This window comes from Petaurus breviceps, unplaced genomic scaffold, assembly GCF_028583685.1.
Source record: "Petaurus breviceps papuanus isolate PSGF00001 unplaced genomic scaffold, PetGlider_PUasm1.0 551, whole genome shotgun sequence".
Taxonomy (NCBI): Eukaryota; Metazoa; Chordata; class Mammalia; order Diprotodontia; family Petauridae; genus Petaurus; species Petaurus breviceps.
The window spans coordinates 6,018,924-6,045,407 of NW_027186372.1; the positions used below are offsets into that span (position 1 = coordinate 6,018,924).

Sequence of the window (26,484 nt, forward strand, 5' to 3'; positions counted from 1 at the left end):
TGTAACCTTTTAACTGAAGCCAGACTCAAAGGGTTACACTTGAGGACCTTGTAGAGGACCACTTATGGCCTCAAGACCACAGGTTCCATACCCCTGGTCTAGGGTTTGGGGAAAAAGATCATGATGGCTATTTTGGATATATTGAGTTTGAGATACCTATAGGAAATCCTGTTCAAAATGCCCAATAGGTAGTTGATAATACTGGAGTGGAGATCAGGAGAAAGACTGATACTAGATAAAAAAATCTGGGAATGATTTGCAAAGAGATTGTAATTGAATCCATGGGAGTTGTTGAGATCACCACGAAATCAGATTAGAGGATTTTTATCTGGAAGAGATTATAGAGATCATTTTGTCCAAGGAGGAAACTAAGGCCCAAAGAGATTAAGTGATTTTCCCAGGGTCACAGAAGTAATAAAACAGATGGGCCTGGGTCCTCTGACTCTAAGTCCAGTTGTCTTTCAAACTGCTGTGATTCATTGCTTCCCTCATATGGACTAAACTCACTGAAGAAATCATTTCATAATATGAAATTCAGTCTTCAGAAACTGTCACTCCATGTCTTTCACTTGATACTTGGACAAATGATGTCGAAATGGTAGTTAACCTAGGAAACTGAAAAGTGGCCATAGACCTAATCGTACTTTGAGTTCCAGTTGAGTTTGCAGTAGAGGAAAGAGAAAAAGACATGGGAACCTCAAATAGCACAGAACCTGATCTTTTAGAGAGAGAAAGTGAATGGAGTACAGAAGGTTCATTTCAACCACTGGCAAAGGGGTGATGGTTGGCTGATTTTCAATTACCCCCGAATAAAAGGTTCATTTAAACCATCAGCAAAAAGGTGATTTCCAGTTGTTACCATTACTAGTCGGTCCATGACTAGTCAATGAATCCTGCCTACTTATTCATTCATTCTCTGTAGCTGAACTTGTGCTGATTCAAAATCATGCCCTGAACGCAAGGCAACCTCCCTGGTAAATGTTTCCTGTTTTTATCTTCCTTTTCCTTTTCTTGTAGATTCTTTTGCATTTAGGGAGAATATTTGGTAGGAAGAGAATGAATCAGAATGGGAGGAAATCTGAGGCAACCAGTGGGAGATAAGTTTCTTTTTTCTTCCTCTTCAGCTGTTCTCTGTTTGGGCCATTCTAGTTTGAAGATGGTCAGCTAGGTGGCACAATGGCTAGGGTGCCAGGCCTACTGTAAGTAAGACTCATTTTCCTGAGTTCAAATCTGACCTAAGACACTAGCTGTTGGACCCTAGGCAAATCACTTAACCCTGTTGGTCTCTGTTTCCTCATCTGTAAAATCAACTGGAGAAGGAAGAAGCAAAGCACTTTAGTATCTCTGCCAGGAAAACCCCAAATAGGGTCATTAAGTGTCAGACAGGACTGAAATGACTGAACATCAAAAAATTCGTGTATCATGTAACATTATGCAGTAGTTATATGGTTTTTAAAATCTGATTGGAGGCTTTGGATTCCCTTGTCTTCCTCTGGATCATTTCAAGACCCGGTATATTTCAGATGTTACTAACCAGGGCCTGCCCTACTGAATTGCCGAGAACTTCAATATTTCTCCAGGTCAAGTGCTTGTGGACAACGACGCAGAATTTAGGATGTTTAGGAAAATTCTGAGGGTGATTGGATGGCAAGGACTTTACTGGTGCTATATGGCCTTCTGGGTCACATACAACAATGTGATCCAAAAGCCAAACAAACAATCTCAGGCAGCATTACTGGAAGTGCAGCACCCACAGTGAAGGAAGCAACAGTTCTCTGTTATGTTATGCTATGACCAGATACTATCCAGTGTATGTGTTTCTATAGAAATATATATAATATATGTGTGTGTATATATATATATATACTATGTATGTATCACAATATGCTCCTAAATGAATGAACTCTCCCCATCTCTTCCTATTCCCTCTCTACATATTACACACTCATGTTGCATATGTAATATACACATACATACATGCACACATATATACACATATAGTTTGTCCAGTTGGGCATATGTATATATACATATATGTGCACATATACACATGTATTATATATAACATGTGTATACACGTACTTGTGTGTGTGACTTTCTATCTGTATATGTATACACACATATATTGCTTATTTGTTTATTCAGTTGGCGATATTCCATTTTAGGGAGGACCTGACATTGGCCTCCTCTGATACATCCAGAGGAAGATGAGCAGGGTGATAAGAATTTAAGACCATGAAAAAGGAAGGTGAATCAAAGGAACTAAGGATTGATAGACTGGATTCTTCTCAGCAATGCAGGGTTATAAGTCAACCCCAAAAGACTCATGATGGAGAGAGATGCCTACATCCTGAGAAAGAACTAGAAAGAACTGAGTTTGAATCCAGATTGAAGCAAACTACCTGATCTTTTTCCTTTTCTTGTTTGGTTTTGTTTCCTCTTTCCTGTTGTTCATTCCATCTGATACAATCCTTCTTTATAACTGACTAATGTCTAATTAGTGAAAGTATTTGCAGATCCTATACTTGATTGTATGCTGTCAGGGGGGGGGGAGGGAGGGAGAAAAAATTTGAAACTCAAGGAATTGTGGAACTGAATCTTGTAAACTAAAAGTAAACAGACAAATTAATAAAGAAAAAAAAAAGATTTAAAAAAAAGGAACTAAGAAACTATAGCTGCCTTTAAAATGTTCAAAGGCATATTTGAAGGGCAGTCATGTATAAGAGGAATTAGACCTGTTTGACTTGACCCTGACTGTGGAATTAAGACCAGTGTGTAGCCAGGTAGCACAGCAAGTAAGAGCACCAGCCCCAGTGTCGGGATGACCTGGGATCGAATCTGGGCTCAGACACTTAGCACCCACCCAGAAATAACTGGCTGTGTAACCTTGAGCAAGTTACTTAACCCCAATTGCTTATAAAACAAAAAAACAAAACAAAACAAAAAAAGACCAGTGTGTAGGAAATTGCAGAGAGGTAGATGTTGGACTCAATCTAAGGAAAAATAATTCAACAATTAGAGGAAATTGGACTTCCTCTGGGGAGAGTAACTTCCCTATTCCCAGAAGTCTTCAGAAGGAGGCAGGATGAGTACTGGTCAGGGATCTTGTAGAAGCAACTGCTATTGGAAAGAGCATTGTGTTTTGAAGCTATGTTTGGAACTGGGTGTGAATCCTGATTCTGCTGCTTGCTACCTGTTTGATCTTGGGAAAGTCACTTCACCTCTGTGGGTATTTCAGTTTCTGTAAAATGGGGGGTTAGACTAGGTAACTTTAAAAAAATTTCTATTTATTTAACTTTTAATTTATGGAATAAGACAAGCATTTCCATAAGATAATAAAAGAAAAATGATTATGCATGAAACTGCAAATCCATCATGTAAACTTGCTATTCCTTTCAAATATATCATAAAGTTATGTAAATTTCTTTTTGTCCTCCTTCTTTCCACCTTTCTGCTCTAAACCTATGATCTTGCAATTCCTTCCAAGATTCTGTTATTCTTTGCTCCCATCATCTGGTTGCAACTTGATTTAATCTATTCTTTTTGAATTCTCAGCTCCACAAGTGTATCTTGAGCAATAATTAAGTGTGAAGCAGTGTGGGTGGACAGGTGGGTGACAGGCCCTGATTCCCAGGTCCTGACCCCAGTGGAGAGGAAAGCAGTGGGGGAAGGAAGGAGTTAAGAAATTTGAGTTGCCATCCTGGATCTGATACCTACAGCTCTTATGAATTTGGACAAATCACTTCCCATAATGTTATCATCAGTCTCCTGCTCTTTAAAATCTGATTTAACCAGATAATCTTTAATGTCCTTTTCAGTTCTAATTCCTATGATCCTTTGATAAGAGGGGGAAAAGGGAGGAAAGTGCAAGAAAAAGTGACATTCTAAGATGCTTCTAAGGTACAAATAGTTATATAGATTTAAGTCCTCCCTCAAAAAGGTATGGGATGGGAACCCACCTTAAACCCTGCTTCCTTGCCCTGGCAATATGGGGTAGATTTCAGAAAAAAGCAAATCTCCATGACAGGAATTCACAGGAGGAGAACTGGAAGCTAATAGCCCATTTAGCTCCCTGGGCAAAGTCTGCAGCCTCACCCACTGGCCCTGAGGTTCCCATTGGCTTGGGCTCCCAGCCAGAACTGTATGTGCCATCAACCTAAGAGAAGGGGGATGGGAAGGAGGCAAAGAGGAAAAAGAAATCAGGTTAAACCCGACACCAAAGCTGTTATTTTAACCACCACACACAAAGCTCCAGGGGAAAGGGGACATAAGTGGCAAGACTAGAGCTTTATCTTTGCTGGCTGGAATTGCTCTGCTTGGGACTCTTTTGGCCCCTGCAGAACTCACAAGCCCAGAACAGCCTATGGAGAGGTCAGACTGGGTCGTGAGGCTCAGTGCTAGTGTGCTTTTATTTATTTTCTTATTTTTTTTTAGAGCTCCTGATTACAGGCCAAGCATTTTCAAATCTTGCAAAGGTGTAAATGAGGACAGCCTAAGGCAGATAATGAAGGGCTTGCCAGACCAAGAAACCTGTATTTTGCCAACCTGTTCAGGATTTGATTATTTTTAAAAGCCCAAGTTACTAATAAAAACTTCAACAATCTCTATGTAATGAAACAGAAACACTAATCTTTTTAAATAATCACAGCTGCATAGGTACTGTCACCTAACAAACTTCTCCATCAAGCTAATGATATCAACTGTTTAAAAGCTAGGCATGCACCATGACCACACCATTGTCAAAAGCTAACGTCAAGTCCATGGTGATGGCATAGAATCTCAGAACTTAGAGGGTCTCTTAACATATACAAAACAGAACTCACATGCTGGAAGGGACCTGAAAATAGAATGTAGAATGTTAGAGATAGAAGGAATTTGAGAACAAGGAATTTCAGTGCTAGAAAGACCCTAAAGCATAGAGTGTTAGTGTTGGTAGGTGCCTTAGAAAAAGAAGAAAAACATGAATAGAGGATCTAGATGGGACTTTAGAATATAAAAAATAAGAGCTAAAAGGGCCATGGGAACATAGAACATATTCTATCTTCCAAGGCCTGTCGTGGAAGATAGAATATCAGCATTAGAAGGGATCTGAGAATATAGAGCATGGAATGTTAGCCATAGAAGGAACTTGATAACATTGAGCACCGAATGTCAGAGCTGGAAGAAAATACAGAGGTCATTTTACAGGCGAAGCAACAGAGGCCCACAAAACCTTAACTTGTTCAAGGTCACCAGACAAGCTATGGCAGGCCAATTCTAGACTCCTAGTTTCCTGAATCTGAAAGAGGGGAGGAGGAAGTAGGGTTGTCACTAAAACTCGGAACTCCTGGACAATGTGTCTTTGGGTCAGGGCCTGGGGATTGTGGTTCCTGGTACCTTCCATAGTCTTCTATTGATGAGAAACCTGGGTTTTCAACAGCTTCCTCATAGTTGGATGCCTTGTCAGGGTGTGGGAACCAGAGCCAGGGGACTCCTACTCCCATTGACACTATGTTAATAACTGACATTTACTTAGTATGGTTTACCAAGAACTTTAAATACATTTTCTGATTCAATCTTCAGAGAAATCTTGCCGAAGGTAGACACTATAGTCATCAATAACTCTTTCTTATATATAAAGAAACTGAGGGGTTAATCAGTCAAAAACACAAAGTTGGTAAATGTCTGAGGCAAGATTCTAACTGGTTTCTCCTGACTCCAAGGGCAGCTGTCTCACTACCCTGGTGGACAAACATTCTTTTTCTCACCTGAGCCAAAATACTTATTTTCTTGGAAGTACTTTTGTTTCAGGGCAGTGATAATGTAAGGAACAAAAAATTCTGAATGCTGGCAGCACCTGCACCTATGAAAAAGGCATTTATCCGCCCCTTTATCTGGCCCAGTTTCCTTTGTGCACAGAAATGACCTCATTACCAAATTAGAAGTCAAGATGGAATTTTCCTGAAAAAAGCTTTTCCATTTCCCATTCCTCCAGAGCCTCCCTCCACTCATTGGCTCCTTTCTCACAAAGGGGACCCCTCTTTCAGTTCGGCCCGATCTTCTTCATCATTTGTCTCAGATCAAATATTAGCACAGTCACCACCTAGTCACCATTGACTCCTTGCCAAGGAGTTCAAAGGGTTTCTTAGGGTTTAATGCCTTCCTTAATTACACAACACACCTAAGAGGAATTCTATACCCATTTTACTGATATGAAAGATGAAGCACAAAAGTGTGACCTCTACAAGGTCATACAGCAATTCTTTAGTAGAACCTGGGTTTATTGAATTACCTCCCTTCATGAGTACTTCTGGGGCCTGTAATATTTGCAGAGATAATATTAACAACAAAAAGAACCCACTTTTATGAAGTACTTGGAGATTTTAAAAGTATTTTCCTCACCACAACCTTGGAAAACAGGTAATGAAAGTATTATTATCCCCATTTTATGGATAAATAAATTGAATCTCACAAAGGTCATTAATTTTGGAGTCAGAACCAAAATTTAGCACTGTTGGATTTATGATGATTCTGACAGTTAAGATTTGTATATACATACATACATATATGTGTGTATTAATATGTATGTGTGTATTATATACATGTATGTATATAATACACATGTATACTCACCTCCCTGAGCCTCAGTTTCCTTATCCATTAAATGGAGATAACAATACTTGTACTTCCTGTCTTTAAAGATGAGTTGGCAGGCTTAGAGAGGAGAAATGTCTTGTCCAAATTCACATAACTAATGTGTAGCAGAGCCAGGCTAGGATTCCAGGTATCTTTGAAACTAAGCCACCAGACCACACTTCCTCTCCATGTGTACTTTGAAACAAGGTTTTAGGTTCCCCAATGACTTGGCCCCTCTCACTTCTGACTATGAGAAAGGAGGCAGAGAAATGTTACAGAGATTGCATCTGAAATGCTGACCTGCAAGGGAACATTTTTTTTTCCTGAACATCTGCTGTGCTTAGAGACTCACTGGGAAGGGTGACTTTGACAAGGGGAGGGAATGAAAACAAAAAGAAATTCAGACAGTACTGACCAAGGACATAATCTGTGGAAGGTGCTATGTTCTATGGAGGAGGAACCAACAGGAATTAAAAAAAAACAACTTCCTGCTCTCATGTTTACAATCTAGTAAAGTAGATGAGAGAGATACAAATAATCCTAATTTAAAAAACATGAGCTTTGGGTCAGAAAATATTGAGTTCAATTCTTGGCTCTGTTACTAATTGCTAGTGGATTAATCCAGCCTTCTCACCTGTGCTAACATGCTTGTTTTCCTGGGAGGCATTTGACTGAGGAAGGGTAACCCTGGACAAATTCCTTCTTCAATTTGGGCCTTGGTTTCCATATCTGAAAATTTAGGGGATTGAATCAGATAACATCTATGATTCTTTCTAGCCTTGGCATTCAGGAGAAGAATGTGTGCCTCACTCTTTTCATGACAGAAAATATTAGAATACATAACAATGCCTCTTTTATGGAATGAAAGCTGGACTTAGAATCAGAGAACTTGGGGAATAGATTTACCAAATGACTGTGTGAGGTTGGTCAAGAGCCTTCTCTGAGGCTTAGATTACCCATCTGTGCAACAAAGAAGTTAAACTTGATTTCTAAGGGTGCTTCTAGCTCCAGTCCTGTGATTCCATGTTTCTAAATATGCCAAATACAGCTTCTTACAGCAACTAGATGCAGTGCACAGAGGGCCAGGCCTAGAGTCCAGAACACTCATCTTCCTGAGTTCAAATCTGGCCTCAGACACTTACTAGCTGTGTGACCCTGGGCAAGTCACTTAACTCTCTTTGCCTCATTTTCCTCATTTGTAAAATGAGTTGGAGGAGTAAATGGCAAACAACTCCAGTATCTTTGCCAAGAACTCCAAATGGAGTCACGAAGAGTCAGACACGATTGAAACAACCCACAAAAACAGTGCACAGTAAATTAAGTACAATATATGCGGCTCATTTTCATTCCTTGCATAGCATTTGTATAAAACTTACTATATGCCAGATACTGTGCTAAGCACTTTACAATTATCTCACTTGATCCTCGTAACAACCTTGAGAGGTAGGTACTATTATGATCCCCATTTAAAGATGAGGAAACTGAGGCAAATAGGTTAAGTGATGTGCTCAGGGTCACACAATTAGTATGTATTTGAAGCTGGATTTAAATTCAGATCTTCCTGACTTCAGGCCCAGCATTCTGTCCCTTGTGCTACTTAGCTTCCCCACCATAAAGATAGATGGGATATAGGCACTGTTCTCAAAGAACTTACATTTTAATGTAGGGTACACAGAAAACAAAGGTATGAGCTTTTATGAGGTGAGTGCAAAGGAGAGGTCCAGGAAAAATATTGAAGGAGAAATCACTTTACATCTCAGAAGTATCAAGAAAGGAATTATGGAATAAGGGGCACCTGAACTGGGCTTTGAAGGAAGAGAGATTTCAAGAGAGAGATGTGGGTTGTATCCCAAAGAGATCAAAGGAAAGGGGAAAGAACCTTTTCGTGCAAAAATATTTATAGCAGCTCTTTTTGTGGTGGAAAAAAATTTGACATTGAGAGGATACCTACTAATTGAGGAATGGTTACAGTTTATGACTATGATGGCAAGAAATGACAAGTAAAATGGTTTCAGAAAAACCTAGGAAGACTTATAAGAACTGCTACAAAGTGAAGTGAGCAGAACCAGGAGAACACCGTGCACAGTAACAGTAATATTGTAATGATTGTTAATTGTTAAAGACTTTGACTACTCTGATCATTACAATGATACAAACCAATTCCAAAGGACCCATGATGAAAAATGCTATCCACCTCCAGAAAGTGAATTGATGAATTCTGAGTGCAGATTGAAGCATACCTTTCTTTTTCGTGTGTGTGTGTTTTCTTTTGCAACTTGGCTAATGCGGAAATACGTTTTGCATGACTTCACATGTATAATTGGCATCATACTGCTTGCCATTTGGGTAGAGAAGGGGCAGGAGAGAAAGAAGGAATTTGGAACCCAAAGTTTAAAAAAAATGTTAAAAATTTTTAATGTAATTGGGAAATACTTAATGAAATACAAAATACATTAATATTTCAAAAAGAGATAGACATGAAGATGCAGAGAGGCTCATTGTAGGCCTGGGGTAGAAATTAACAAAGGCCACCACTGAGGGCATATTTGCCCTTCTGGAATTGCCTCTCTGCTTCCTCCCAAGGTCAGAGGCTGTCCTAGAACCCATTAGGTCTGCCTGACTGCTCACACGGCTTGGAGAGATGAGAGTAACCAAGTCTATCACTTCTGAGGAGGTGAAAGGCCTCCCCAGGACTTACCATTTTTCCTAGCTCCTGCCTTTTTAGGTCTTTCAGGTCTTACCATCTGCCTTGACTGTACGCCCTGCAGACCCATGGCACTGCCAAGTCTGACCTGCTGAAGTAAGTTAATAATCTTTGGGCCTTGCCTTCTGCCCTGTCACTTATCCCCTTAGGACTTCTAGGTTCTTCTATGGGCTTTCCAGCTGAATTTTCTTTTATATATTGTTTCCCCCAACTAAAGTGTGAAGTCCTTGAGAGCAGAGATTGTCTCATTTTTTATGCTTATATCTCTACTCCATAGGAGAGTGATCAACACATAGAAAGTGGTTAATAAAGTTTTTTTCTTTCATTCATTCAAGAACAGAGGATAGAGAATGTTTTTTCAGAACATATGCCATCTCAGGAACTCACTAGTAAGTGTGATTTTGATGAGGGGAGAGGGAGCAAAAAAAAAAAAAAAAGGAAATCCAGGCAGCATTAACTGAGTGCATACTTGGTAGAAGGTGCTATTTTCTATGAAGGAGGAACCAAGATGAATTTTTTTTTAAGTTCCTGCTCTCAAGAAGTTTGACTTGAATATACAGTACGTGAAGGGGAGTTGAATAAAATAATATTGGGTGGGTAGTTTGGAATCAGATTGGAGAGGGCCTTGAATGCCAGCATCAGGAATTGATGCTCTTTCCATTAATAATCAATCAACCCACAAAAAGTTATTCCTCAGCTACTATGTGCCAAGTTCTGTGCTAGATGTTAGGGCTACAAAAGCAAAAAGTAAAACAGTCCTGCCTTCAGAGGGATTATATTCCATAGGAAGAGATCACATATACAGAAAAAACTATAGGGAAAAATCAGTATATTTAAAAACATAATTTATCAATTCAAGATCACTTTCAGGAGGAGGTACTAGGAGGTGGGGGAATCAAGAAAGGCTGAGATGGAGCAGGAGGTAGTGCCCAAGCTTGAGTTTTGAAGGATTATTAAAGATGCCGAGAGCGAGAGGTAAGGGGGAAGCACACTTTGGCCATGTGTGTGCAGCTGCTTGTGCAAAGGCAGAGGCATGAGGGATGGAAAACTGCATATAAGGAACAGGAAGAAGATGGTGGAGTATGTAAAGGAGTTTGTATTGAATCCTCATGGGAACAGGGACCTTCCGTATGATTGAGTAGGAGAGCCTACAATGGTCTGACCTGCCCTTTAGGAAAATATTTTTTGGCCAATGTAAGCATTAGGAAGCTACTGAAATGTTTTGAATACAACAATGATAAGATGATCAATGGGTTTGTTAGGAAGATTACTGGGGCATCATTGTAGAGAGTGGGATGCAAAGAGTCTAGGTGGAGCAGTGAGAATGCTATTACAGTAATCTATGTGAGAACAGGGGAGGTCCTGAACTAGGTTGGTTGCCATGGGAATGGAAAGGAGGAGATACATTGAAAAAATGATTGTGGAGGTTGGAACAGCGGGACTCAGCAACTGATTAAATGGGGGGGGGGTGCAGAGAGTGAAAAGAGACCAAGATGACTCAGGTTCTAAGCCTGGGGGATGACGTCAACAGAAACTGGGGAATTGGAAGGGGTTTAGTAGCAGGAAATGAGTTCAGTTTGAGATGTGTTGATTCTGAGGTGGCACTGGGTCATTCAGGTCAACAGACTCAGTCAGATTTTGGAGACGTAAAGCTGAAAGGTAGAACAGGCGGTTGTAGCGGGACAGGCTCTGGATCTGGAGGGAGGAGATGTCGGTTAGGGTCTCAGCTTCCCTACTCCCTGCTCATGTGGCTTTAAAGAGGAATCGGGGTCTCAGTTTCTCCATTTGGAAAATGAGAATGCTGGACTAAATGATCCTTATGGTCCCCTTCCGACTAGCAAACAGAAAAAAAAGTAGCTATTTACTCTCTAGGGAAATAAATAGAAGACCCTTAAAGGAAGAGATTTTTAAAACAAACAAAACCCCAGAAGCTTGGTTCAGTGGAAAGGGGACTGATTCGGGATCAGAAGAACTGGTTTCAAATCCCACCTCTGATGCATATGTGACCCCAGACAAGCCACATGATCTCCCTGGGCCTCAGTTTCCTCATCTGTCCAATGAGGAGATTGGATTATATGGCCTCTGAGTACCTTCCAACTCAAAACCTGTCACCCTATGATCCTGTGTCTCCAGGGACACAGCCCTTGAACTAGAGAAATCTAGATAGGTTGTAACATGGGCAAAGAAGGGCACGTGTTGTTGAAAGAGAATAAAAACAAAGCAAAGGGAAGGACGCTTGGATCCTAGAAAAGATTTAATTGTTTTTTCTCCCATGTAGCACATAAGCTATCTCAGGTAGTTTCCATATGCCTGTGGCTCATTCTGTTGTTGGCTTGTAAATTAGATTTTTTTAAAATGCAGGCGGGCAGAGTGTATCCACGCTCCATGATAATTTCTTCCCATTATCACCCACAGCCACCCCTCTGAGAATACCCATTTTCTGACCAGCCTGTACCCAGAGGCAGCTGTAGTTCTTTAAGGGTTATTTATATGCATTTCTGGAAAGGCCTGTCTTTGCCAAGTGATCTTGGAAGGCATCCCTTAGGGGTATCTCATGAGCCCTTAGATGATGAGGAAACATTTTTCAAAGGTTCAGAATTGGAATTCCAAATTCTTGCAAGACAAAAATGCCCCCTGGACTGGAATGTAAACTCTTGTCCTGTGAAGCACTAGCAAATCTTTCTCTTTCTTCCTCCTCTCCAGCCACTTGAAAACCAAATGAGGGTATAAAGAAGTGCATTTATCATTTTTAGTGATGGTTTGACCACAGATTCTCCTCTGAAGTCCTCTTCCCATTCCTTGTTGTGGTATACAGGTGATTCTGGACTGTCCAAGACTATGTCAGCAGATTGTAATTGCTGTCAGGTACTACCAAGCTGAAAAAACTTCAAGTATGGGTTCAGAAGTAGCCTATGCTTCTGTTCTTTCAGAACCAGTCTAAGTGAACTCAGAGAGGCCCATCTCCACAAAGAGGGCCATCAGACAATGGTTGTTTTCAGACACCACAATTCATGAAAACAGTCTATTCAATTAAACAAACATTATTTTTTTAAAAGTTTTACTGTTTTTTTGTATTTTATTTATGCATAATTATTTCCCAGTATGCACTAGCCATTCAACCACACTCATAGCCCCAAAGTACATTTTCTTGTAACAATGAATAACACTTAAATAAAATGGACAGAATGGCCTCAGTTTAACATTTATTTAGCACTGCCTTGTTCAAGGCATTATGTTGGGTGCTGGGAATACTAAACAAAAAATGAAACCAGTCACTACCCTCAAGGAGCTTACATTCTAAGAAAAAAAAATATTCAAACAGAAAAGTAAATACAAAGTCATCTGAGTCAAGAGGGAATTATTATGGGGGTGGCTAGGTGGCACAGTGAATAGAATCCTGGCCAAGGAGTCAGGAGGACCTGAGTTCAAATCCAGACTCAGACACTTAATACTTACTAGCCATGTGACCTTGGGCAAGTCACTTAACCCCAATTATCCTATTCTTCCCCCCTCCAAAAGAAAGAGGGAATTATTACAATTGGGTGAAAGGTTTTAGGAGGTGATGTCTAAGCTGAGCCTTGAAGGGAGCGAGGAATATTTAGAGGCAGAGAAGACAGGGGAGTATATTCCCATTCACAGTATGAAGCACAGCATATGCTAATGTATAATGGTGGAAGATAGAATGTTAAGCTCTTGGAACACCTTGGTATTCCCAGAGTACCCATGTGGATGAAATCATCGATCTTGAAAGTAAGTGTTCATTGAAGAGGGGTAGTGCCAGGGCATGCCAGCAAATGTTTAATAATCAGCTTTCCAAGGGAAAAAAAGTTCCAACAGGTCATTCTAAAATTTAATTGGCCTTATTAACATTTTTTCAATCACTTTCTTCAGTGTAGGCCATCAACAAAGTAATAAATCAAGCCTTGATTTGTAGTGATTTCTGGAGTGTAAATACTCACACAGAAAACTCTAACAATCAGCTCTCAAGAGGTTTGATCTGGCTCCAGCAGACCCCGGATAAGTAACAACTACCAAGTTTTCACTGAGCTCTTATTATGTGCAAGGTCAAACTCCTACTATGTGAAAGGTCTCGGATAGTGGATAGGTAGGTGAGATGATGGTACATATACATTATAACCTAAATTTGTATTTTAGTTAAAGCATTTTATACACATTATTAATTTGGGCCTCACAACAATCTTATGAAGAAGGCAAAACAAGTATTATTGTCACTTTTACTGATGAGAAAATAGTGATACTGATCGATGACTTACTTGAGGTCACAGAGGTGGCAGGTGACAGAGCCAAGATGCTAACTCAGGCTTTCAGTGTCCCTTTCACAAAGCTGTACAGAACAGATGCTGTTCTGTATGTGCAGCAACCTTGCCTTCAAGGAGTTCTCGGTCCAGTTGAGGAGACAAGACTTACAGAACACATTAATAATAGCCAATAATAGATAATAGATCAAAATCAAGGACTAAATTAGATGATATTTTACAGCTATTAAATTGGAAATAAAAATGAAAAGTGACTAAGCATTGTTGGCAAGTTTGTGGAAAGAAAGAAATACATTGTTAATGGAATTAAAAATAATTTGACTCGGGTGAATATTCAGATACTTAAGAGTCAGAAAAATGATCATCGACTTTGAACAATAATCACATTATTAGGAATATGCTCCCAAAGTATATGCACACATATATGTATGTGTGCATATATGCATGCATGTATAATGTTTACATACATATATTTATGCACATAACTATATATGTTATGTGTATATAGAAATGCATATATATGGATAATGGAAAAAATTAAACTATCTGTGGAAAAATACGTATATGAGATACATATTTCTTAGCATTGTTTGTAATTATAAAGAACCAGAAATATCCCAAATTTTTAACAGGTGGCGAATGGCTGAATAAATTAACTTATATCAATGGAATGGAATACCATGATGCCATTACAAATAAATATAGGATACAGAGAAAATTGAAAAGATGCCTATGAAGTACTTTGAAATAAACAAAGTCAAACCAGAAGATAATATAGTTGAAAGATCACTGGTTTTGAAGTCAGAGGACTTTGGGTCCAGTCCGGCTTCTGGTATTTACTACCTAGATGGCTTTGGAAAGAATCTCTTAATCTTCTTGGGTTTTAACCTCTTAATCTATAAAACAATTGATTTCTGAGGTCTCTTTCCAACTCTAAGTTCTAAGGGAAGCATATGTTTGGATTATGACTGTACTTTGAGATCATGTGAGATCTGTGATCTCATCATGAGGGAAGGTTCACCAATTATAGGGACCAGAGTTCATGATGTTTTCTCATTCTGTGTGGCTATTATTCATTTACTCACATAAATCAATTAATCAATCAACAAATATTTGTTAAATGCTTCCAATCTGTCAGGTTTTTTACTAAGAGTTGAGGATGTCAAAAATAAAACCCACACCAAATAATCTATGCCCTTATGGAATTTACGTTCTAATAGAGGAAAAATATGGATCCTCTGATAACACACATACTATATGTATTATCTATGTATACACGCACACATGTGTGCATGTATACATGCAAACACATGTGACCTACCTCACAGATTAGTCTGTGAGAACCAAATGAAGTATTTGTAAAGAACTTCAGGGGTGGGGAATGTGTGGCCTTGAGGCGGCCCATAAGTTTGGCTCTTTGAATCTAAACTTCACAGAACAAATCCCCTAAAGGGGATTTGATTCAGTCAAAGGGCCACTCTTGAGGACCTAGAAGGTCACATGTGGTCTCAAGGCCACAGTTTCCCCACCCCTGAATATAATTCCTGGTGCATAGTAGGCACTATATAAATGTTATTCCTTTCCCTAGGCTGTGTGTGGAAGTTTGTGTGTGTAAAAAGATTGACAGAATATGAAAACATCAGGTTGTGAAAAACTTTAAATGCCAAACAGAGGGTTTATGTTTAATCTTGGACATGATGGAAAGTGCCTGGGGTTTATTGAGTAGAGAGGTGGTGACATATTCAGATCTCTACTTTAGAAGATTCATCTTGATAGTTGAATGTAGAATGGATTGGAGTGGGGAGACAACTGAAGCAGGAAGGTCAATTCTAGGTCTGTAGCAGGAGCCCAGCTGTGAGGTGGTGTTGTTCAGTGGCTTTAAGCAAGTCTGATCCTTCCTGACCTAATTTTTGGGATGATCTTGGCGAAGATACTGGAGTGGTTTGCCATTTCTTTCTCCAGCTCCATTTTGCAGATGAGAAAACTGAGTCAAATGGGGTTAAGTGACTTGCCCTGGGTCACATAACTAGCAAATGTCAGAGGTCAGATTTGAACTCAGGAAGATGAGTCCTTTTGACTTCAGGTCATGCACTCTATCCAGTGCACCGCCTAGCTGTGCAGATGTGAGAGGCCATTTTTTTTTGTTTTTTATTTTTGTGGGGGGGGAAGGCGAGGCAATTGGGGTTAAGTGACTTGTCCAAGGTCACACAGCTAGTAAGTGTTAAGAGTCTGAGGCAGGATTTGAACTCAGGTTCTCCTAACTCCGGGGCCAGTGCTCTATTCACTGTGCCACCTAGCTGCCCCAAGAGGCCTAAATTAAGGTGGTGGCAGTGTGAGTAGAGAGGAGTATCTGGGAGACTGAAGAAAGAAATTACAAGATTTAGCAACTGGCTGGATTTGTGGAATGAGTGAAAGTGAGGAGTGAAGGATGACATTGAAGTGAAGCTGAGTGAAAGAAAGAGTGGTCATGCCCTCTGTAGCAATAGAAAAGCCCAGACGAGGGGCAAGTTTGGGGAGAAAGATAAAAAGGTCTTCTTAGGACATAGAGAGTTTGAGGTAGCAATGGGACATCCAGCTTCCAATGTCCATTTTGTGATGAGGAGCTCAGGAGGGAGGTTAGGAATGGACGCAGAGATCTGGGAGCTTCTGCATAGAGACACTAATTAGGCTCATGGAAGCTAATGAGATCTCCAAGGTAGAGACGAGATCAAAAAGAGGAGAGGGCTCAGAAGGGTCTTGTGGCCATTGTTAGTGAGCACGATGTGGATGAAGATCAAGCCCGGGAGCCTGAGTAGTCAGCACTAGTCAGATGCCCAGGAGGAGAACATAGTCAACAGGGTCAATGCTGCACAGAAGGATAAACACTAAAGCAATTGAGAGATTGTTGCTAACTTAGGGTAGCGATCTCAGCTGAATTGGAAAGCAGTTTTAAAGAAGATTTAGAAGAGAGTGAGAAGAGCAGACACCATGAGTATGGAAAGCTTTTTAATTAAAAAAAAATTTTTAGGAGGCGGGAAGGCAAGGAAATTGGGGTTAAGTGACTTGCCCAAGGTCACACGGCTAGTGAGTGTGTCAAGTGTCTGAGGTCAGATTTGAACTCAGGTGCTTCTGACTCCAGGGCTGGTGCTCTATTCACTGCATCACCTAGCTGTCCTTAGATAGATTTTTAAGTTTGGCAATAGAGGGGGAGAAGAGATGTAGGATTATAATTAATGGGATGGTAAGATCTAGCAAAGGTAGTTTATTTTGTTTTCTTTTTAGGGATAGAGGATACTTGGCTGTGTTTATTGACAACAGGAAAGGACCTAGTAGTTATAGAGATATTGAAGATTATAGAGAGACTGGGTGATAGTGTGGCCAATCTTCTGAAGAAAACAGGAGGAACTGAGATGAAGGATATATGTAGAAGGGTTGGCAATGACAGAAAGGGCCATTTCTTTCTCAGAGCCTGGAGTATATAAGGAAATAGTGAGAATGATCTCAAAGGATGTGAAATGAAAAGAAAGGGGGGATGGAACTCTTTGCAAATGGCTTTGATTGTGTGTGTGTATGTGTGTGTGTGTGTGTGAAGTATGAGTCAAAGTTTTCAGATGGGGGCTAGGGAGAGTGGGTGCTGTGGGATGCTTGAAGATTGATAAGAAATTTTGGAATAGTCCCTGTGGTAACTGGGATAGTCTAGAACCAATTAGGAAAAAAAATATATATTTTTTAAAAGAAGAGAGAATCAGTTAGGGAGGTGGACCCTGCCCACACAGTTTTGGGACTTCTTCCAACTATGTTCAGAAGCAAAGGATATGCAGGGTGGGAGTAATTCAGGGGTGGAGTTGGCAGAGTGTGAGCAGGGATAGGCCTAGGGACTAAGAAATCCAAGAGTAGAGGATAAGAGCTGAAATGATTCACTTAGAAATAAAGATTGGTAAGGTTGTGTGAGGAAGAGGAAGAGGTCATGGATGTGGAGCAGAATGAGGCATTAGGAACAGAGTGCATTGGGGAAGACATCCTCCCCAGGGGATCCACTCAACAAGGAAGCTCATGGACTGTCTCCTGCCTAGTCACTTTCTTTTCTTTTTTAAAACATATTTCCACATCAGTCATGTTGTGAAAGAAGAATCAGAACAAAAGAGAAAAATAATGAGAAAGTAAACACAAAATTTTCAAAAAGTGAAAATAGTATACTTGAATCTGCATTCAGATTCCATAGTTTTTTCTCTGGATGTGGATAGAATTTTCCTACATGAGTCTTTTGAAATTGTCTTGGATCGTTGCATTCTGAGAAGAGCTAAGTCTTTCATAGCTGAGCATTGCACAAATGTTGCTGTTACTATGTACGATGTTTTCCTGGTTCTGCTCATTTCACTCAGCATCAGTTCATGTAAGTCTTTCCAGGTTTTTCTGAAATCTTCCTGCTCATCATTTCTTATAGCACAATAGTATTCTATTACATTTGTATAGCACAAGTTAATGGGCATCCCCTCAATTTTCAATGCTTTGCCATCACAAAAAGAGTTGCTATAAATATTTTTGTTCATGTGGGTCTTTTCCCCATTTTTATTGTCTCTTTGGTACAGATCTAGTAGGGGTATCACTGGATCAAAGGGTACACCCAGTTGTTTTCTAAGCATATATTTCTCTGATAATCTTTGGGAACAAAGGACAAATAACAACAGCTTTGTGTTTTTTGTGTCTTCCTAATACCTACCATAGGCCTCCCACTTGCTGTTTGGGGGACCGACACTTTTATATTTCTTTGATAATATCCTAGTTATGATCACGGCAGCTCACTAAACATGACTGTATAAGATGAATGGTAAATACGTAGACGAATGGGACGAAACTGAGAATGTTAGGGAAAGGGAAAGGAATAAGCATTTATTTAGCACCTATTACATGCCGGGTACTTGAGAAATATCATCTTATTTGTTCCTCACAACAACCCTACAAGATTGATGGTGTTGTTATCCCTATTTGACAATTTATGAAACTGAGGCAAATAGAGATTAAGTGACTTGCCTGGAGTCACAGAGCTAGTAAGTTTCTGGGGTTGGATTTGAATTCAGGTCTTCAACGATTCCAGGCCCACCACTCTTGCCACTGCTACCTAGTTAACTCTAAGACAGACAGGGGGAGACACTTCTAAGTTGTTATGAACACGATGTATGTAGGAACTTTTTAGTTGTAAATAGCAGCAAATGTGTACTTAGTGGGTCTTGTTATTTAAAGTTTAATGCAAATTAAATGATTTTTAGGAAAAAGAAATGATGTGGTACAGAATATACATGTTATCAGGAGGAGAGGGAGATCAAAACCTTCCTATTTATTACTAATAATATTATCCCTTAAGCCACTATAAAGTCAAAGGTGTTGCCCCTATTGGCTCTGTTGATGCTAAGAAGGCTCTGAGCATAAGCCTTATTCTATAGGAGATGGCATCATCTAATACTAGACCACTCTACATTAAGTAACCCAAATGGCTGAGCCAATGGAGAATCTCTGATAAGGAAAAGAACTCTTATAAATCCCTGGAACCCTTCTAGACCCATGGGGTGATAGAGCTAGGTTTTGGAATGGGCCTGAGTCCTAGGTCTCCCTGTTGGTGACTTCTGAGTTAATTATTGATGGGCGAGGACCCTTCTGGGGCTTTGTACATATTGTGCTAAAACAATCACAGTTGTAAACATCATCTTATCCCCAGCTGGGAAAAACAGGCTGATTAGATCCTGCAAACAGGCTTGCAAGGCTACGTTCCAGTGGTTTATGAGAGGCATTTCTTAATATAACTTACCCGTACTTAACTAATTAAATGCTTCCAGGGGTGAGGAACCTGCGGTCTTGAGGCCACATGGGCCCTTCTTGGTCCTTGGGTGTGGCCTTTTGACTGAGTCCAAGCTTTACAGAACACATCCTTTTATTAAAGGGATTTGTTCTGTGAAGTTTGGATTCAGTCAAAGGGTCACACTTGAGGATCTAGAGGGCCACATGTGGTCTTGAGGTCACAGGTTCCCCACCCCATATAGACTTTACTTTGGGTGGAACCACATTGGTCTAGAAGTCAAAAGACCTCTCTCTACACTAGCACACTAGACCATTATACAAAGCCTGGCTTTGTCACCGAGCAGCCTGGGCCAAGTTAATCCACTTCCCTGGAACTCTTAACATGAATGGGTGAGATGGCTAACTTCTGAAGTCAGCCCACTTGGTTCTAAGATTCTGTTATTAGGGAGCAGAACTACCACACTAGGGGAAAAAAAAAAAGACTGAAAACTTCCACTGGATTCGGCCATCACCACAAATTAGTGTCCTGTGTCTCTCCTCCCTTTCACAGACAAATTCCTCAAAAAACAAAGCTATCTACACTCAATGATTCCACTTTTTAAACCTCCTTCTTCCCACCTTCTTATGATCTATATTCCATTTCTACCATTCAGTTGAAAGTTCTCTCTCCAAGGTCACCAATGATTTTTTAATTGCTAGGTCAAATAACCTTTTTCTCAATCGTTTTTCTTCTTCTGTGCTAAGCAGCTCGGTGAATAGAACTCTGGACCTTGAGTCAGGAAGACCTGAGTTCAAATCGTGCCTCAGACACGTGCAAGCTGTGTTACCCTGGGCAAGTCACTTAACCTCTGGGTGCCTCACTTTCCTCATCTGTAAAGTGGGGACAATAATAGCACATTCCTCCAGGGTTGCTATGAGGATAAAATGTGATAATATTTGTAAAGCACCTTGTAAACCTTTACACATTGTGTAAATGCTAGTATTATTATTTGCCTCTTTGTAATATTTAATAGTGTGAATCACTGCTGTTTCCACATTCTCCTCCCTAGGTTTTCATGACACTGTTCTGCCATGGTTTCCTTCTTATCTACCTGACCATGTCTTCTCATTCTCCAATCCAGGATTCTCATTCACTTCCTGCCCCCATGCATGGGGGGTACAGAGGGGCTATGGTGGAGCCAGCTCAAACTGTCTGAACTGTCTCACGAGAGCTAATTATTTAAATTTTCAATGTGTTTATGGCTTGGAAATTGTCAAATGCTACAAATCAGGGCTGAATTTATTGGCTTGCTAATTGTTTAGACTTAATAAAGTGATGGTGAAAGTGTTAATGATGTAAATTAAATTTAAAAGTGTGTATTGCAGTCCATTGCCCCCTCCCCCCAGAGAGCCAGTTGTTAAATATTTACCAATGTACCTCTGAACCGACTCCAGAACTTTGTCCTGCCCCCTTTCTTCTTGCTCTTCCTTTTTAATCTTAAATGACTTGTTCAGAACTTCACAAAAGCCAGCAAACATGAACATTTCCAAATGCGAAAGACAGAAAGAAAGTGTCATATGTGAAACTGTGAATCTCATTCTGTGCAATTTGTTTTGTTTTGGCTTTTGAGTATATGCTTAGTTAAGCATATTAGCTCCAAATGTATCTCACTTGCTATATTGTCCTCTGAACCTCTTTCTGGTTTCTTCTGTGCATTTTCTTTGAACGTTTCTTATGGACATCATCCCTTTCTTGGCACTGCGATCACTACTCCCTTAGGCTACCTAATTATCCCCTCCCTCTTCCCCCCAAAACCTTCCTTGCAACAAATTAGTATAGTCCAGCATAATAAATCCCCACATTAGTCATGTCCAAAAATGTATTTCTCCTTCTGTGTCTTTAGGCCCTCACCCCTCAGACTTCTGTAGTCAGTGTTGATCATTGCATTATCAAAGTTCTCAAGTCTTTCAAAGCTGCTTTTTGATAACAATGTTATATAGTCCTGTATAAATGATTCTTCTGGTTCTGCTCACTTCACTTCATATTAGTCCCCATAAGTCTTCCCAGATTTCCATGAATCCATCCCTTTTGTGATTCCTTAGGGCTCAATAATATTCCACTACATCCATATCCCATAATTTCTTTAGTCCTTCCCCAGATAATGAGTATCCACTTTGTTTCCAACTCTTTACTACAAGAAGTGCTGTTAAAAATATTTTTGTGCATATGGGTCCTTTCCCTCTTTCTTAGATGTCTTTGGGACATATTGGTTCAAAGGGTCTGCACATAATTTACTGCATCTTCAGGTATAGGTCCAAATTGCTTTCCAGAATGGCTGCATCAATTCCCAGGTCTGCTGGTCATTAATGTGCCTTTCTTCCCACATGACCTTCAACAATTGTCATTTTCCTTTTTTTTAAAATCATTTTTGTATTGGAATCCTGGTGTTTTCTCGAATTTCTTGCCTTTTGATCATTATTTGTGACTTGGAGCATTCTTTCGTATGATTGTTGATAGCGGGGATTTCTTATCCTGTGAACTGCCTGTTCATATCCCTATCAATGTCCGCATGACTCTTGTTCTTACATATTTGAATTAGTTTTCTTTATGTCCTGGATACCAGATCTTGATCAGAGAAATCTGCTGCAAAGACTTCTTTCTTCAAGTTTACCATTCACTCTCAAATTTTAACTGTATTGATTTATTTTATGAAATAAAAACTTTCCACATAAAACAAGTTTAAAAAAACTGTAATTAATTCTGTAATTCTTCTGTAATTGAGATGATTGATTTTATCTTCAGCTTGAGTCTTCTCTATCCCTTCTTTGGCTAAGAACTCTTCCCTTATCTTTCCTTCTTCTCTGTTTGTCTAGCATGTGATATGACTTTTTATATCTGGGTTATATATCCCTTCAGGTATTTTTATAGTATATAGTGTGAAGTCTTGGTTTAAATCTAATTTCTGCCACACTGGTTTCCAGTTTTCTCAGCAGCTTTTATTGAAGAGTGAGATGTTCCTTGAGTAAGTGAGATCTTGGTGTTTATCAAACACTATGCCACCATATTTATTGACTTCTGGATCTTGTGTCCCTAATCTGCCCCACTGATAACATTTGCTCGTTACTGCCACTTCCCTAGAATGTTCCCCTCCTTACCTTCTCCTCTAAGAAACCCTAGTTCTCTTCAAGGCTCCAGTGCCTCCTCTTTCGAGAGCCCTTTTTTGATTTCCCATTGTTAGTGCCCCTGTTCTCTCCCCATGATCATACCTGTGTATTTATTTTCTCTCTAAGCTGTTTTTACTTATCTGTAAACAAATGGTATCCCCACAGTAGAATGCTAACTCACTTGAGGGCAAGAGCAATCTCCCTATTACATTTATTTGCCGGCCTCTAGCAAAGTATTTGGTGCATAATAAGCCCTTAATAAATCTTGATTACCTGAATGATGAATCTCTTTGGAAATATAGCAGGATTAATGAATGGGCCACTGTTTTGTCTAGGTTTTTCAAGGTCTGTAAACTATCTGGGGAAAGAACTTGATATTTTAAAAAATGATTTTTCAGGTGTATTCTGCATGTCCAGAGTCAAGGGACAATCACATCCCTTCTGAATATCTGTTTTGTCAGCTGTAAAATGGAGAAAATGATACGTCTACAACCTATCTCCCAGGCTTTTATAGGGAAGGACTTTTTAAACTTTTAATTGCTATAAAAATTATAAGGACTAGTGTTGCTGTCATCCTAGGACGCCCTTAGAAAATTAATACGGTGGGAGGAGCACCGGATTTGGAGTCAGAGGACCTGGGTTCAAATCCTGCCGCCACCACTTGCATGTGGGTACGTACATTGGTACGTAGGTTAATGTTTCTGGTCCTGTTTCTTCATCTGCAAATTAAGAGGGCTGAACTAAATGTTCTCAAAGGACTGTTTCAGCTCGAAATCTGTGATCTAACCTACAGGCCTGGAAGAACTTTTGTTCCTAGGAGGCCAAGGTTAGAATAGGCTACACAAATTCTAATGAGAACATTCTTTTGTTATCTGATTACAGGGGCACACAGTGCCATACCTGTGTAAAGGAGGGAGCTTGTCACTCCCTCCTCAATCAATCCATCAACAGATGTGATTAGGTTTTTAAAATGTGTAAACAAGACTACCTGTACCTTGAGACCCCTTTATCAGATTGGGATTTCTCTTTACATGGGTCAAGAAGAAACAGTATGATTGGCTAGCTCCACATATTGACCATGTCCTTGGAGGCTTTATGCAGCTGGCATGATTTCAGGTGGGCTCGATCAAAGGACAAAATGACTGCTAGTCACTAGAGCTTGAGGTGTCCCTTTGACACAATTATTCTCTACACAGCTTGCTCTGGCATTTCCTAACCATAGGACCCATAGGTAAGGCATTTAACCTCTTGAGCCTCAGTTTCCTCATGTGTACAGTGGAAATAATATCTCCCCCATCTAACTCTTAGGATTGTCATGAAGATAAGACCAGAAGAACAACAACTCATAGGAACATATCACTTAACCGTTTGCAGAGTGCTTTTCTCACACCACCACCACAGGGGAAATGATACTGGTTTTATAATTCCCATGCTGGAACTCAAGCTCAGAGAGGCAGTGTGCCTCATCGCCATTGGATCTTAAGTTTGAACCCTCTATTTTCAGGACTTTATGTGTGTGCAGAAGGAAAATATACCCCCAGTATGGGGAAGGGTGGAGAGAGATTTCTGTGACCCCTAATATCACTGTAACTTCTCTGTGAACACATTATCTAAATCTTAATTCAGTCTGGCGAGCCAGTTGTCAGTGGGAAGACCACTGGTGGGGCTTATGAGCAATACTACCATCCCTTAGCATTACACCTAGGACCCTGAGAGTAAATCAAAACTGCCCTTCTGGGTAAACTTCAAGGGCAAATGCAGACTAAGGAAGAGGTCCCAGGGTGGGTGTTATATTTGTGATCACTCTCAGTTTTAAAGTCCTTGCTTCTCCAGCAATAGTGTCCAAACTAAATATCAAGAACAGTGAATTGATTATTTTGACATTGGGAACTTACAGTCTGTAGCACTTCTTATCCCAGCGTATGTCAAAGGCAAAATTACAAGATGGAGCTGAGGAGGCCCCAGAGAAGTTGACTGCCCAAGGTCAGGCATGTTGTCATGAAGAGATTTGAGAAGAAGCCTTAGGAATCCAATTCTATGCCCTGATCGATAAACACTGTGCCTCTCTGGGAGGAGTGATCATCTCTGCAGGCCATGCAGATAAACTCACAGATTTTTCATGATGTGCAAAAGGGTACTTGTCTAGTACTTAAGTACCTTCAAAACCCCTCCTCATATAGTATTAGCTGTGTGAGCATGGAAAAATCATTTCTCCTCTCTGAAGCTTAGTCTTCTCATCTAGATTCTCATCCAGAATCACCAGTCCTACCTCAGACATGGTAGCGTGGTGAAGAAAGCATTCTGAAAACTGTTAAATGCTGTATTAATGTGAATTATTCTTGTTTTATATGCTCCAAGGTGGGTAACATTGTCTCTACTCTACAAAAGAAGAAATCGAGACTTAGGAGGATAAGAGCCTTGCCCAAGGATAGAAAGTAATGGAGAAGGAACTAGAAGCAGAGATGCACTGATACATGTTTAACAGCTTCCCCTTTGGGGGAGGAAAATGTACACAGACATGCTTTCCAATGTCATCTGGGTTACTGACGTTTTCTCCATTATTTTCTGAAATCTAGACAGTCAAGCCCTGATCTGTAGCTCTTGCTGATTTCTGAGATGTGATTCTCACACTGAAAATTTAATAACCAGCTTTTGTCTGATGATTCACCTTGACTCCAGCCTGCTCCTGGAAGCATAGGTCTTCTGGCAGAGTTCAGTGCATTCCCACTCTCTACCATAATGCAGGCCTAAGTAGCATCGACGCGCAGTCAGTTAGTTGTCTCCTGGTTATGGGCACACTGATAATTCTTGCCCCTCTGTCACCTCTCATATCTCCCTAAGTTAGGACCTCAGCATCCGATGGACCCAAGAAGGACAGGCAGCATCTCTTTCCTTTAGCTGTGTTGCTGCTAAATCAGCTCCAAATTGGAATGCAGAAAGGAAAGCAGGGAGAGAGGGAAGGCGGCAAGGTCAGCCAAACAGAAGGGATGATTCACAGAAAGTTACAGCCCCTTTTGAACCTTGCCATCGGCAACCATCAATAGGCACATGGTGGGATTTTGACTCTGCTTCACATCATTTTCTGTTAGTGTCCCATATCAAGGGCTCTTGCTACATCGCAGCCAGCAGGCTGAAAATTCAGGAAGCCATCTGGGGATGCAGGATGAGTCAGAGGGCCCAGAGCAAAACAAGAACATCATGACAGAGAAGGTGGGGGTGGGGCGGGGGGGGGGGGAGCTCTCCACTGAGATCACAGAGTACAATTAGCAACTTCCCCTTCTAAAAGCATATAGGACATGAACCAAATCTCCAGAGAGGACTAGGTCAATTTGATCTAATAAGGAGAGAGTGCCTACTGTGCACAGAATTGTTGTAGGTGGATACCAAAGAGACAGAAGGCTCATTTCTGAGCAATCAGTCAATCAAGACCTATTGATCAAATCCCTCCTATGTGGCAAGAACCTTCTCAGGCATGAAGGAGGTAAAGACACAAATGAAACAGCTGTTGTCCTTAAGAAGCTTCTATTCTATAGGGTAAAACAATGTACACAGAAAAGTGTATATGGAAAATATTCAAAATAAACACAAAATATTTTTTGAAAATTTTGAAAAGCTCATTTTCAAATAGTAGTTGGGGGAATCAAGTAAGTCCTTATGTAAAGCAGCACCTGAGCTGAGCTTTGGAGGAAATTAGGGAGGCAGAGGTAAGGAGGGATGGCAATCATTCCTGGCAGGGGGACAGTCTGTGCAGAAGTATAGTCATGGGACCTCCAGTGCTGTGTAAATAAATAAAAAGGCAGTTTGGCTGAGCTGTCGTGTGTGAAGGGAAATAGTGCATAAGTCTGGAGAGGTAGGTTGGAACTAGATTGAGAAGAATTTTAAATGCCAAACAGAGTTTATATTTGATAGTAGAAGTAATGTGAAACTATTTGAGTTTGTTGGGCAGGAAAGTGATAGGGTCAGACTTCTGCT

General features: G+C 40.3%; 1 long non-coding RNA gene across 2 annotated transcripts in view; it reads left to right on the forward strand.

The window, feature by feature from the left end:
• Positions 1-26,484, forward strand: part of LOC138172634 (uncharacterized) — a 168,078-nt gene that overhangs the window by 136,300 nt on the left and 5,294 nt on the right. The window contains exon 1 of one of the 2 annotated variants that reach the window (XR_011171194.1): positions 17,520-17,968. The exons of the other annotated variant lie outside the window; for it this stretch is intronic. This is a non-coding gene — a long non-coding RNA (uncharacterized lncRNA). Of the gene's footprint in view, positions 1-17,519; positions 17,969-26,484 lie in introns of those variants that run through there. 2 annotated transcript variants of the gene reach the window in all.